The following is a 10,702-nucleotide window of genomic DNA, read 5'->3' as shown; positions in this document are numbered from 1 at the left end:
CTAACAAATTAGGCACATCATTTAAATGAGTTACTGCCTATTATGTCAGAATATTTCACTCATTTTCATGGTCTAATTACACCAATCAGTTGCATCTGATAACTTTTAAAGTAGGCTTGCTACAAATCATAAATATATGAAGAACAAAATTACATCAATTATCAAGAGATCCAGTTTTATGAACTAGTATGCCAAAGTTATATCATAGCTATTTTAGTTAATATGTAATTAATACTGTTTAAAATTTGCCAATTTACATTGAATTTTAAAGGCTGTACAATTTTAACAACAAAGAATGCCTTTGAACAATATTCTCTGAACATCACTTCGTACTTTAATCCTCAAAACAGACCAATAATTTAAATTGAAAAAATACCTTTATATCAGGACAAATGAAATAAAAATGGTTTTTCATTTAAATGTCTCTGTTACGTTCTATTTCAAAACTTCCTTTTATTTCTCTGGAAATCTGTTCATCCTGAATGGATTTATGTGATATTCCTTTTAATATTAATGCAAGCTACACCTATCTAATTTGTATTGTTTTAAAATGACTTGTAGAAGCAAGGCTGTTAGAAAGGATGCTGATAATAAAGCATGAGCCCTCAAAGGTATATTTTTAGAAGAATCATTTCCAATTATCCTGGAATCATTTTCCCTCCTTGTGATTCCCAAAGAATTTTATTATTATTAGACAGTTTTCTTATTTGTTCCCTCATTAATTATTCATGAATTATCTTATTTTCCTTTTTCGACAGCTAGATTCTAAATTTCCTGTTATCTTTTCAACAGCTAGACCCTAAGTAAGTTTCTTGTTGACAAGAATAGTATCTTTGATCTAAGTGCTCATCACAGTGTTTGGACATAATGAACACGCAAAAATTACCTGTTGCGTTAAAACACTTCCCATGTAAGCATACCTTCATTTTTTTTTCAGTTCCCACCTACAGATTTCATATGAAATATCTGAATTTTTAATCAATATTTTTCTACTTTTTTCGTAGTCTGTGACCTCAATTCCATTATGGAGATACACTATGGATTAAGAATGTTCTATAATCCTAACTTTTCTTCTTTTGGGTGTGGAGTCTTCCTCTGTCACCCAGGCTGGAGTGCAGTGGCAGAATCTCAGCTCACTGCAACCTCTGCCTCCCAGTTTCAAGCAATTTTTGCCTCAGCCTCCCAAGTAGCTGGGATTACAGCCATGCACCACCATGCCCAGCTAATTTTTGTATTTTTAGTAGAGACAGGGATTCACCGTGTTAGGCTGGTCTCAAACTCCTGACCTCAAATGATCTGCCCATCTCAGCCTCCCAAAGTGCTGGGAATACAGGCATGAGCCACTGTACCTGGCCATATAATCCTAGCTTTTCTATCCTCACTGTGAAAAGTAAAAGTGTATGTTAGTTAAAAAAGTATATCATGGCAACTTTGGCATGTGTTGCTTGTGTTATTTATTTATAATTGGTTTTTAGCAAAATTAAAATGCAGAGACAAAAATGTGGATGAAAGGAATATAATACAGAGCAACTGTAATTTAGATATGAGGTAAGAGCCATGAACAATGAGGAGGCTGTAATTTGCCATGGATAGAGTATCCTTTGCTACACTTATTCCATGAGTAAACTCTATTTCCTCGGTGCTGAGCTTTCTGAGAATCTGGATATTTTTACATTACTAAGGCATCCCCCTTAACTTGTATTCCCAATTCCATTCTCTCACGACACTAATCTAAACTAAGTTTGCTTTAGTATGAAATCTACCCAATTAAACGAACACTCACTGTCCTACTATAGTGAGATTTCAGGAAAGCATTTGGAAATACAAATGTATAATGTAGCATGTTAGTATCCAAAGTTGTTCAATATGAGTGTTTTATTGAATTTGTTTTGTTTTTAGACCAGACTTCAATCATTGGTATGTCTGCTGCAAGTCTCTTTAGCTAGTATGGAAGAATATGTAACTCTGAGAAAAGATACACCACCCCACCATGCACAGTTTTGGAGAGAAAATCAAGGCTCTGTCTTTTAACATCTTATAGTGTGAGAGTCATTGTTAGGCTCACACAAAACACAAAGCTTATTGGAAGAAGCTACCTTCCTAAGCATTTCAGTATTAAATATTACTTAGAAATACATTGTGGAGAGATATGCACTTAGACACTGAGAATGAACTATCTAAAACAAGAAATGGATTATCTAACACTAGATACTGAATATGAAACATAAGACATGCAGAAAAAGATATGTAGATCTGAAAGAAGTTTCCAGGTATAATAGGAAGAATTCTAAGGAAGACCCTCCAATATTCTCATAACCTGGGTTTTGCAATCAGGCATAAATCTAGGTACTAACTTGAAGAGATTTTGCACATGGAAATAAGGTTACTAATTAGATTTGCTAACCTTTAAATGGAAAGATTATCCTGGGTTCTACTAAACTCTGTTATCTAATTTTCCTTTAACTCTGAAGTATTTGCAACTATTGATAAATACTTCATTTTTCCTTTCTTTATTTGGTTTCAATTGTCCGACTTTTTTTCTGTTCTGAACTGTGCTTTTGTGTTTTCTTCACTGTCTTCTATTCTTTACATCTCTCTCCCTAAAACTGTGCTCCATACTTCTGTGTGTTTTCCCTTCTATCTCAAATAATTTTTAGTTTCATGCAATTCTGTGTCTTTAACTATTATAGACAATTCTGTGTCTCTAACTATATCTAGCTACATATATCCAATACATATTACAAAATTAATGGAAGCCAAATTAAACTGATGTTTTGAATTTTTACTGCTAAATCTAAAGATGTGTTTCATCTGCTTGCTCTATATTTTCCTCCAGATTTTCCACTAATGTTGTCGATTATATATGTCCCAAATCTCTTTTCCAACACAATCAGTTCTTTTTCTTTGCTATACCTACAAAAGAACTATCCCTTAAGAAAAACTAGCTAAATTGCTTTGCATGGTCTTTCACAATTTGAATTTCTTCATCTAATTGTTTTCAAACTGGTATAGAATCTACCTCAACTACTTCTCTCATAAATAATGCCTCCTTCCCATTCTGATTATTCTCTTGCCATGCTTATTGCAAAATCATTGTAGATAATTCCACATTTTTTCCAAATTGTCCTGAATGCTATAGTTTTTAAAACACATCACTACTTTTGCCACTCACTTGGCCAAAATCTTTCTAACCACATTGCATGCAAATTCTCCCTTCTCTTTGGCCCCACCTAAAGTATCATTTTAAACTTTTCTGCCCTCTGATTTCCTATATAATCATCCATATAAGCATGTCCTATAGCTTCCTGCTAGCAGGAATTTCCTAATGTGTTACTCTCTAACAGAAATTCCAGCCTCCTGGTATTATTAGCCCCTGGCCCCATTCTATCTTTTCTTTATAAATTTCCTTTGGATTTCAAAACTACATGATGCCTATTTTTTTTTTTTTAATATCCACTGGGCCTTTTTGTTTTTGTTTTCTTTAGATAGGGTCTGTCTCTTCACCCAGGCTGGAGTGCAGTGGCATGATCATGGCTTACTGCAGCCTCAACCTCCCTGTGCTCAGGTGATCCTCCCATCTCAGCCTCTGGAGTAGCTAGCACTACAGGCACTCATGACCACGTCCAGCTTTTTTTTTTTTTTTTTTTTTTTTGGTACAAATCGGATTTCCCTGTGTTGCCCAAGCTGGTCTCAAACTCCTGGGCTCAAGTGATTTGCCCGCTTCAGTCTCCCAGTGTTGGGATTACAAGCATGAGCCGCCATGCCCGGCCTACTGGGCTGCTTTAATGATGTTGATTTTACTTTGCCTTACCTTGGACTTTCTCATGTTTATACCTCATGTTCTCATGTCAAATTGTATTTTTATATGCAGCCCCCAACCCATTGCCTTGTTCCTAGGCCATATTTAAGACATTTATTTTTATTTAACTTATTGATTTGAATGAATAAGTAGAATAAACTGCTAAATCTACCTTAAAAATAAATAACGCATTTACATTTATCTTTCACAAATATTTTACCTTTCTCTCAATAAGTGTGACAAGCCATCTATTCATTTACATCATCCCATAAAAACTTCAGAAGGGCTGCAGGAAACATGACAGAACTATTGGCATGCCTTCACTTCCTGCAGTGTAGAGTAGTACAAGGTTTATTACTCTGTCAATTATTTCCCAACAATGATCATTCTTTCCTTGAACTGGTGTGTGTGTACTCTAACAATTCTAATACAAGCTGACACTAAATGGAATTAAATGACAGAATAAACTAATATTAGAAAAAGACAGTATGTTGCTGTTGACCTATACACTGAAACTGGCTCAAAAATAAAATGGAAGAGCTAGAATTGTCTTTCCACAATGTGATATTTATTTTGAATACCACTTTACCACTTTAGGGGGAAATTTTCTATAAGATAACATAGAAGTGTATATATAGCAGCAAGTGTGTGTGTGTGTGTGTGTGTGTGTATGTGTATATACACATAGATATAGTGTGTGTATATATATATATGTATATTCAATACAACTGAAAACATTAACATACCCTTATAAGGTATTTTAAAACTCTTGTTAGTCATTTTTATTCCTCACATATCAACTTCATTTGGTTTCTGTTAGATTTTTAGTGTGCGTATTATATAGGGTTTCTTAGAATATAAAGTGCTCATGTATCATGCAAGGTTCTTGGGAATATTCAGACTCTGTAGATCTGGGATAGGGTATGAAATTCTGGATTTTTAATATGCTGCTTTAATATGCTACAATTAATTGAATTAATTGGCAGTTAATGCTAGTGTTGCTGATATAATGACTGCTTTTAGAAGAAAGAAAATAAGCAGTTTAATCTTTTCTTTATTATTGTAGTTTAAGTTCTATGGTACATGTACACAACGTGCAGGTTTATTACATATGTATACATGTGTTATGTTGGTGTGCTGCACCCATTAATTCGTCATTTACATTAGGTATATCTCCTAATGCTATCCCTTCCCCCTCTCCCAACCCCAGGACAGGCCCGGTGTGTGATGTTCCCCACCCTATGTCCAAGTGTTCTCATTGTTCAATTCCCACCTATGAGTGAGAACATGCGGTGTTAACCTTTCATTTCTTTAACAGCTCTGAAAAACTCAAATTCCCAAATCTATCTCTTGAGGGAATATGAAATCTGATAGAATGTAAAGGGATAGCAAGAAAATTAATGTGTCTCTAGGTCATATTTTAAAATAATAGAAAGTCTTGCTATTTTGAAAGAAAGTATATCCTAATTTATAGAGTGATCCTTAACTCTGGAAATACATCATACTTATGTAACACACGTTGAAAGGATACTTTTATTTTCTCAAAACAGGACTTTTGTTCCTGCAATGATATATTAACAGGGAATAGATGAAACCTTTCACCTTAACCTAGAAAATTGGACAACACATATGAAAAAATTTTCAATCATTGAGGAATAGGAGCACAACATCATGAACCCTGAGAAAAAGGAAACAAATAAAGGCTTATGAGTTCTCTGATTTCTGCCAGGAAGCATAGATGGGTACCTCAAGGGAGCTTGCTGGACTTGGTGAGTTGGGGACACAGAGACTGGTGTTCAAAAAGTCTAAGTAGATGGAAGTTGTGTGGAAGAGTTCTTGATATAAGGAAACATGTCCCAAAAGAGCTCCAGAAATCTGCATAAGGGGATTTGAATCTTTGTTTAAAAATAAGATGTGGGCCAGGCGCAGTGTCTCACGCCTGTAATCCCAGTACTTTGGGAGGCCGAAGCGGGTGGATCAAGAGGGCAGGAGATCCAGACCATCCTGGCTAACACGGTGTAACCCTGTCTCTACTAAAAAAGAAATACAAAAAATTAGCCAGGCAGGGTGGCGGGCACCTGTAGTCCCAGGTACTCGGGAGGCTGAGGCAGGAGAATGGTGTGAACCTGGGTGGTGGAGCTTGCAGTGAGCCGAAATTGCACCACTGCACTCCAGCCTGGGTACCAGAGGGAGACCCCCTCCAAAAAAAAAAAAAAAAAAAAAAAAAAGGATATAGGATATAACCCCATAGGCTAATGAAAGTGTGACTGAAGAGTTATGGGGGGCTAAACAGTTCCAGAACACATCAGGTAGAGTAGTACGTCCTCGTTGAACACTTGGGATGCTCTAGAAGGGCCACACGTTGGTAGTAGGGATAAATTCTCACAGAGGTAAAAAAAATGCTCTCAGTAAAACCTATCCCTGGCACATACCAAGAAACAGGAAGATATAACCCAAAGCATGCTCCCAAAACAGTCACTCAGGAAAGATAAACCTAAATGTTACAGAAATGATAAAAATAGTAGACAAGGAATCTGAACAGGTATTATAACTATGTTCAAGATTTAAAGAAAAACGTGCACAGAAAAAAATGAGGATATATTAAAGAATCATATGTAAATATAAACATGAATAATATATCTGAAGTGAAAAATAAATTCCTAGAGGCAATGAGCAGCTGATTAGGCAATAAAGAGTTGATTAATGGAGTTGAATATATAGCAATTGGAACAATTCAAAATGAAGCCAAGTTAGGAAAAAATATAAAAAGTAATATATTCTCAGTACTCTGTTACAGTAACAAGCAGTCCAAAAACATGTATTTGAAGTTCTAGTAGAAAACACGTGAGAGAAAACAACAAAAAGAAATAATGACCAGGAAATGTCCAACTGATAAAACTGGAAACCCAGTGATCCAAGACAGTCAAAACGCCCTAAAAGAATAAACAAAACCACATCAGGACCCATTGACATCAAATTCGTGAAAACCAATGATAGAAAATCTAAAAAGCAGGAGAGAAAAAATATCATACTAGGCACAGAGAAACAAATACAAATATAACTGCAGACGTTTTCTAGAAACCAAGCCAGAAGACAACAGAAGAATATATTCAAGTGCTGAAAAAAATGTAACATGGCAACCTAGATTTCTATACTCAGTGAAATTTATTTTTCAGAAATAAAGGTAAAATAAAGACTTTAGAATAAACAAAGACAAAATTTGTTCTCAGCAGGTTTTGACTGAAAAATGCTACAAACTTCTTACAGAAGAAGACATAGGATAGTAGAAGACTTGGATATATACAAAGAAATAAAAATTTCGTTGAATAGCAATAAATATAACTAGTTATTTTCTATTTTTATTCTGAGACATTTGACTGTTTAAAGCAAAAATATCTTGGACTTCATCATATGCAGAAGTAAAATGAAAAATAAGATAGGAAGAAGAAATGGAATTGTAGAGTTTTCACATTATATGAAATAGGATGTGAAGGTAAATTTAATGGGTTAAATAGGTACATGTTATACCTTAAGAGTCAATTAAAAAATAAAATATGTGTTTCCAATAGGTCAACTTTGGATAAAATAGAATACAATAAAATCAGTTTTTCCAAAGAACAGAAAGAAGAAACAAACAACGGATGGGAAAATTTGGATATTGAGAGCAAGATAGTATATTTATACCTAATAGAGATTATAACATTGAAATATTATATGTACACTGCACATAAACTTTCCAATTCTAATCAATAGGAAGAGATTGTCAGACTGGATTTAAAAGTAAAGCATGGCACACTATATCCTGTTAAAAATAACACTTCACAGCCAGGCACAGTGGCTCACACCTGTAATAGCACTTTGAGAGGCCAAAGTGTGGGGATCCTTTGATCCTAGCAGTTTGAGACCAGCCTGGGCAATATAGTGAGACCTTGTCTCTACAAATTTTTTTTCTAATTAGCTGGATTTGGTGATGTACACCTGTAGTCCCAGCTACTGGGGAGGCTAAGGTGAGTGGATAGCTTAAGCTGGGAGGTCAAGGCTTCAGTGAGCCAAGATTGTGCCACTGCACTCCAGTGTAGGAAACAGAGTGAGACTCTGTCTTAAAAAATATTAAACTTTAAATATAAAGGCAAAAACAAAATAGAAATAAAAGGACAAAAATATATACCACAAATCACTAATCATATTAGTGTTTGAGTGGCCTTGTTAATGTCACACAAAATAGATTTTAGTGAAATAAATATTGTGAGAAATAAAAATGGATATCTGATAATTATGTTCACTATTTAAGAAGGTACAAAAATCTAAAATATATGCATACCTAGGAAAAGCTTCAAAACACAAAGCAAAACCCCATAGAACTGAAAGAAGAGATAGAAAAATTGACAATTATTTTCATAGCTTTCATCGCTTTATATTTAGTAAATGCTAGAAAAATTAGAAACCAGTAAGTACAAAGACCTGAACAACACTGTTAACCAACTTGACCTAATTGACATTTATAGCACCCTCTAGCCAACAACAGTGGAACACATATACTCAGTGGACACGGAACCAATCTACAATATAAACAATATGATATTGGGGTATATTTAATTTTCTTATATATTACAATAAGTCTATTCAAATGGGAGAATATTCATATACTTAGGAGTTGCATTTTTGAGAATACAAGAATAAAATGCCTGCCACTACAACCCAATGCATATGTATATAAAAGATTATAATCAGTTTATCTACTATACTGACTTCTTAGACTGAGAGACTGAGTCACCCAGTCCTAATACACAAGCACTGTTAGCCAATAAAAAGAAAACTGTACATGTTAATCATTGTTTCAGGCAACCACTTCCAACTCATCCTTGCACTTACACACATACTATCGCAGATGCTACCACATACTATGTTATACTATCACATAACATAGCTAGCCCCCACTGTCACTCAACTACCTTCCTGGACTCTGACCACACACAAACACACACATTCAAACTCTATTCATGACATTGGGGTTTTAGCATCACTGAAAACTTTTGGCTTTGCTGGTCTGGGTTCTTTAGCTTTTAGTAAGGACTCTCTGTTTTAATATGTTATACCACTGTACCACCCACATGGACTAGAACTTTGCTACCCACTATATGACTCTAGGACCAGTAGCATTAGAATCACCTAGAAGCTTGTAAATCTCAGAACCCAACTTCAGAATCTGCATTTTAGCAAAATCCCCAGTAAATTCTTATGTACATGACAGTTTGAAAAGCACTAGGTTAAAATATAAGCTTCATGAAAGTGTGAGTTTGTATATATTTGTATGTGTTGGTGCTATGGTCTGAATATTTGTGTATGTTGGTGCTATGGTCTGAATGTTTGTTTATACCTCTAAAATGTTATCTGTTAGAATCCTCACTGCCAATGTGATGGTCCTAGGAGGTGGGGCCCTTGGGAGGTGATTAGTTCACTGGGGTACACCTTCAAAAATTGAATTAGTGTTCTCATAAAAGATGTCCAAGGGAGACTCATCACCTCTTTCCCCATCTGAAGATGCAGTGAAAAGACTGCTGTCCATGAAACAGTAATTGGATCATTCCTGGATATTGAGTCTGTTGGCATCTTTATCTTGGAATTCCAGACTCCAGAAGTATGAGAAAAAAATCTGTTTTCTACAAGCTACATTGTTTATGGTATTTTGTTATAACAGTTTAAATGGACTAAGAAAATCTGACAGAGAATATATCTCTTTTTATTCATTATTTTATTCCCATTAGATACTAGAGTTATCATTACATAGTCATACTCAATAATCATGCAGAAAGTGAATGTAGAAAAAGGGGAAGGAATAAAGAAATTTAAGATACCTGTAGGCTATATATATAGTCAGAAAGTTTAAAGGAGCCTGATAAATTTTATTTAAAATGACTGAATTTGTAGAAAGGCTGAAGCTTATCAAATCAAACAAAAGTGAAAATGATTTTTCGTGCAATATTTTTAAGCAAAGCGTATGAAACATAGCAGGATTCTTTTTTTTTTTTTTTTTTTAAAGATGGGGTCTTGCTATATTGCTCCAGCTGGACTCAAACTCTTGGGCTCAAGTGATCCTCCCGTGTCAGCCTCTTGAGTAGGTGAGAATGTAAGCACTCACCACCAAGCCTGGCTGAACTATTATGACTAAAATACCTTTGTTTAACTGTTACTTATGTACTTAATAAAACTACAAATCCAGTTTATATTATATATATATATGCTGTATATGTAAATGCTAATTTTATGCTATAATCTATTTTTCCGTGATAAGGAAATTTACAGCGCTTGAAGTTTGATTTTTCTCTTTGTTAAAGAGCTATCATCAGAAAAAAATGATTCCTGCCGATATAATTATAAGTCACTCTAAGTGTTATTGGAAAAATTGAACAAGAAAATGTCAAATCTTAATTCCATTGAAGTTGTGTTTAACCATTATAAGTTAGTTTTTTTCTCATAATCATTTTGTTTTGATATGTGTTCTGGAGTCAAATACTACTCTAATTCATTGTGAAATTGCATTGATGTTCTATTTGCTGACCCATTCTCCAGCATGACTCATCCACTTACTACTTACAATTCTCTTTTCAAATTATTTCTATCAGGTTTCACCTATATCACTCTTCCAAACATATTCAGACAAATGTTCTTGAGTAGTTGATAGAGTATAAGGTAATTCATTTGAGAATGAAGATGTGGATCCTATACTTAAAGTAGTGCACTGTTGTGGACTCATAGGGAAGAAACTGTAACACTAACACATTTTTTGCCAGTAATGAAAACAAAAAAAATGTTTTCTTTAAAAATATAAAAATACACTTTTTAAAAGTATATTTATAATTATAATATATAATAATCACACATTACTTATTTATCAATAATTAT

Source organism: Hylobates moloch, unplaced genomic scaffold (genome assembly GCF_009828535.3).
Source record: "Hylobates moloch isolate HMO894 unplaced genomic scaffold, HMol_V3 SCAFFOLD_4, whole genome shotgun sequence".
In the NCBI taxonomy this organism is placed as follows: Eukaryota; Metazoa; Chordata; class Mammalia; order Primates; family Hylobatidae; genus Hylobates; species Hylobates moloch.
Note: the sequence above shows the minus strand (reverse complement) of the source record.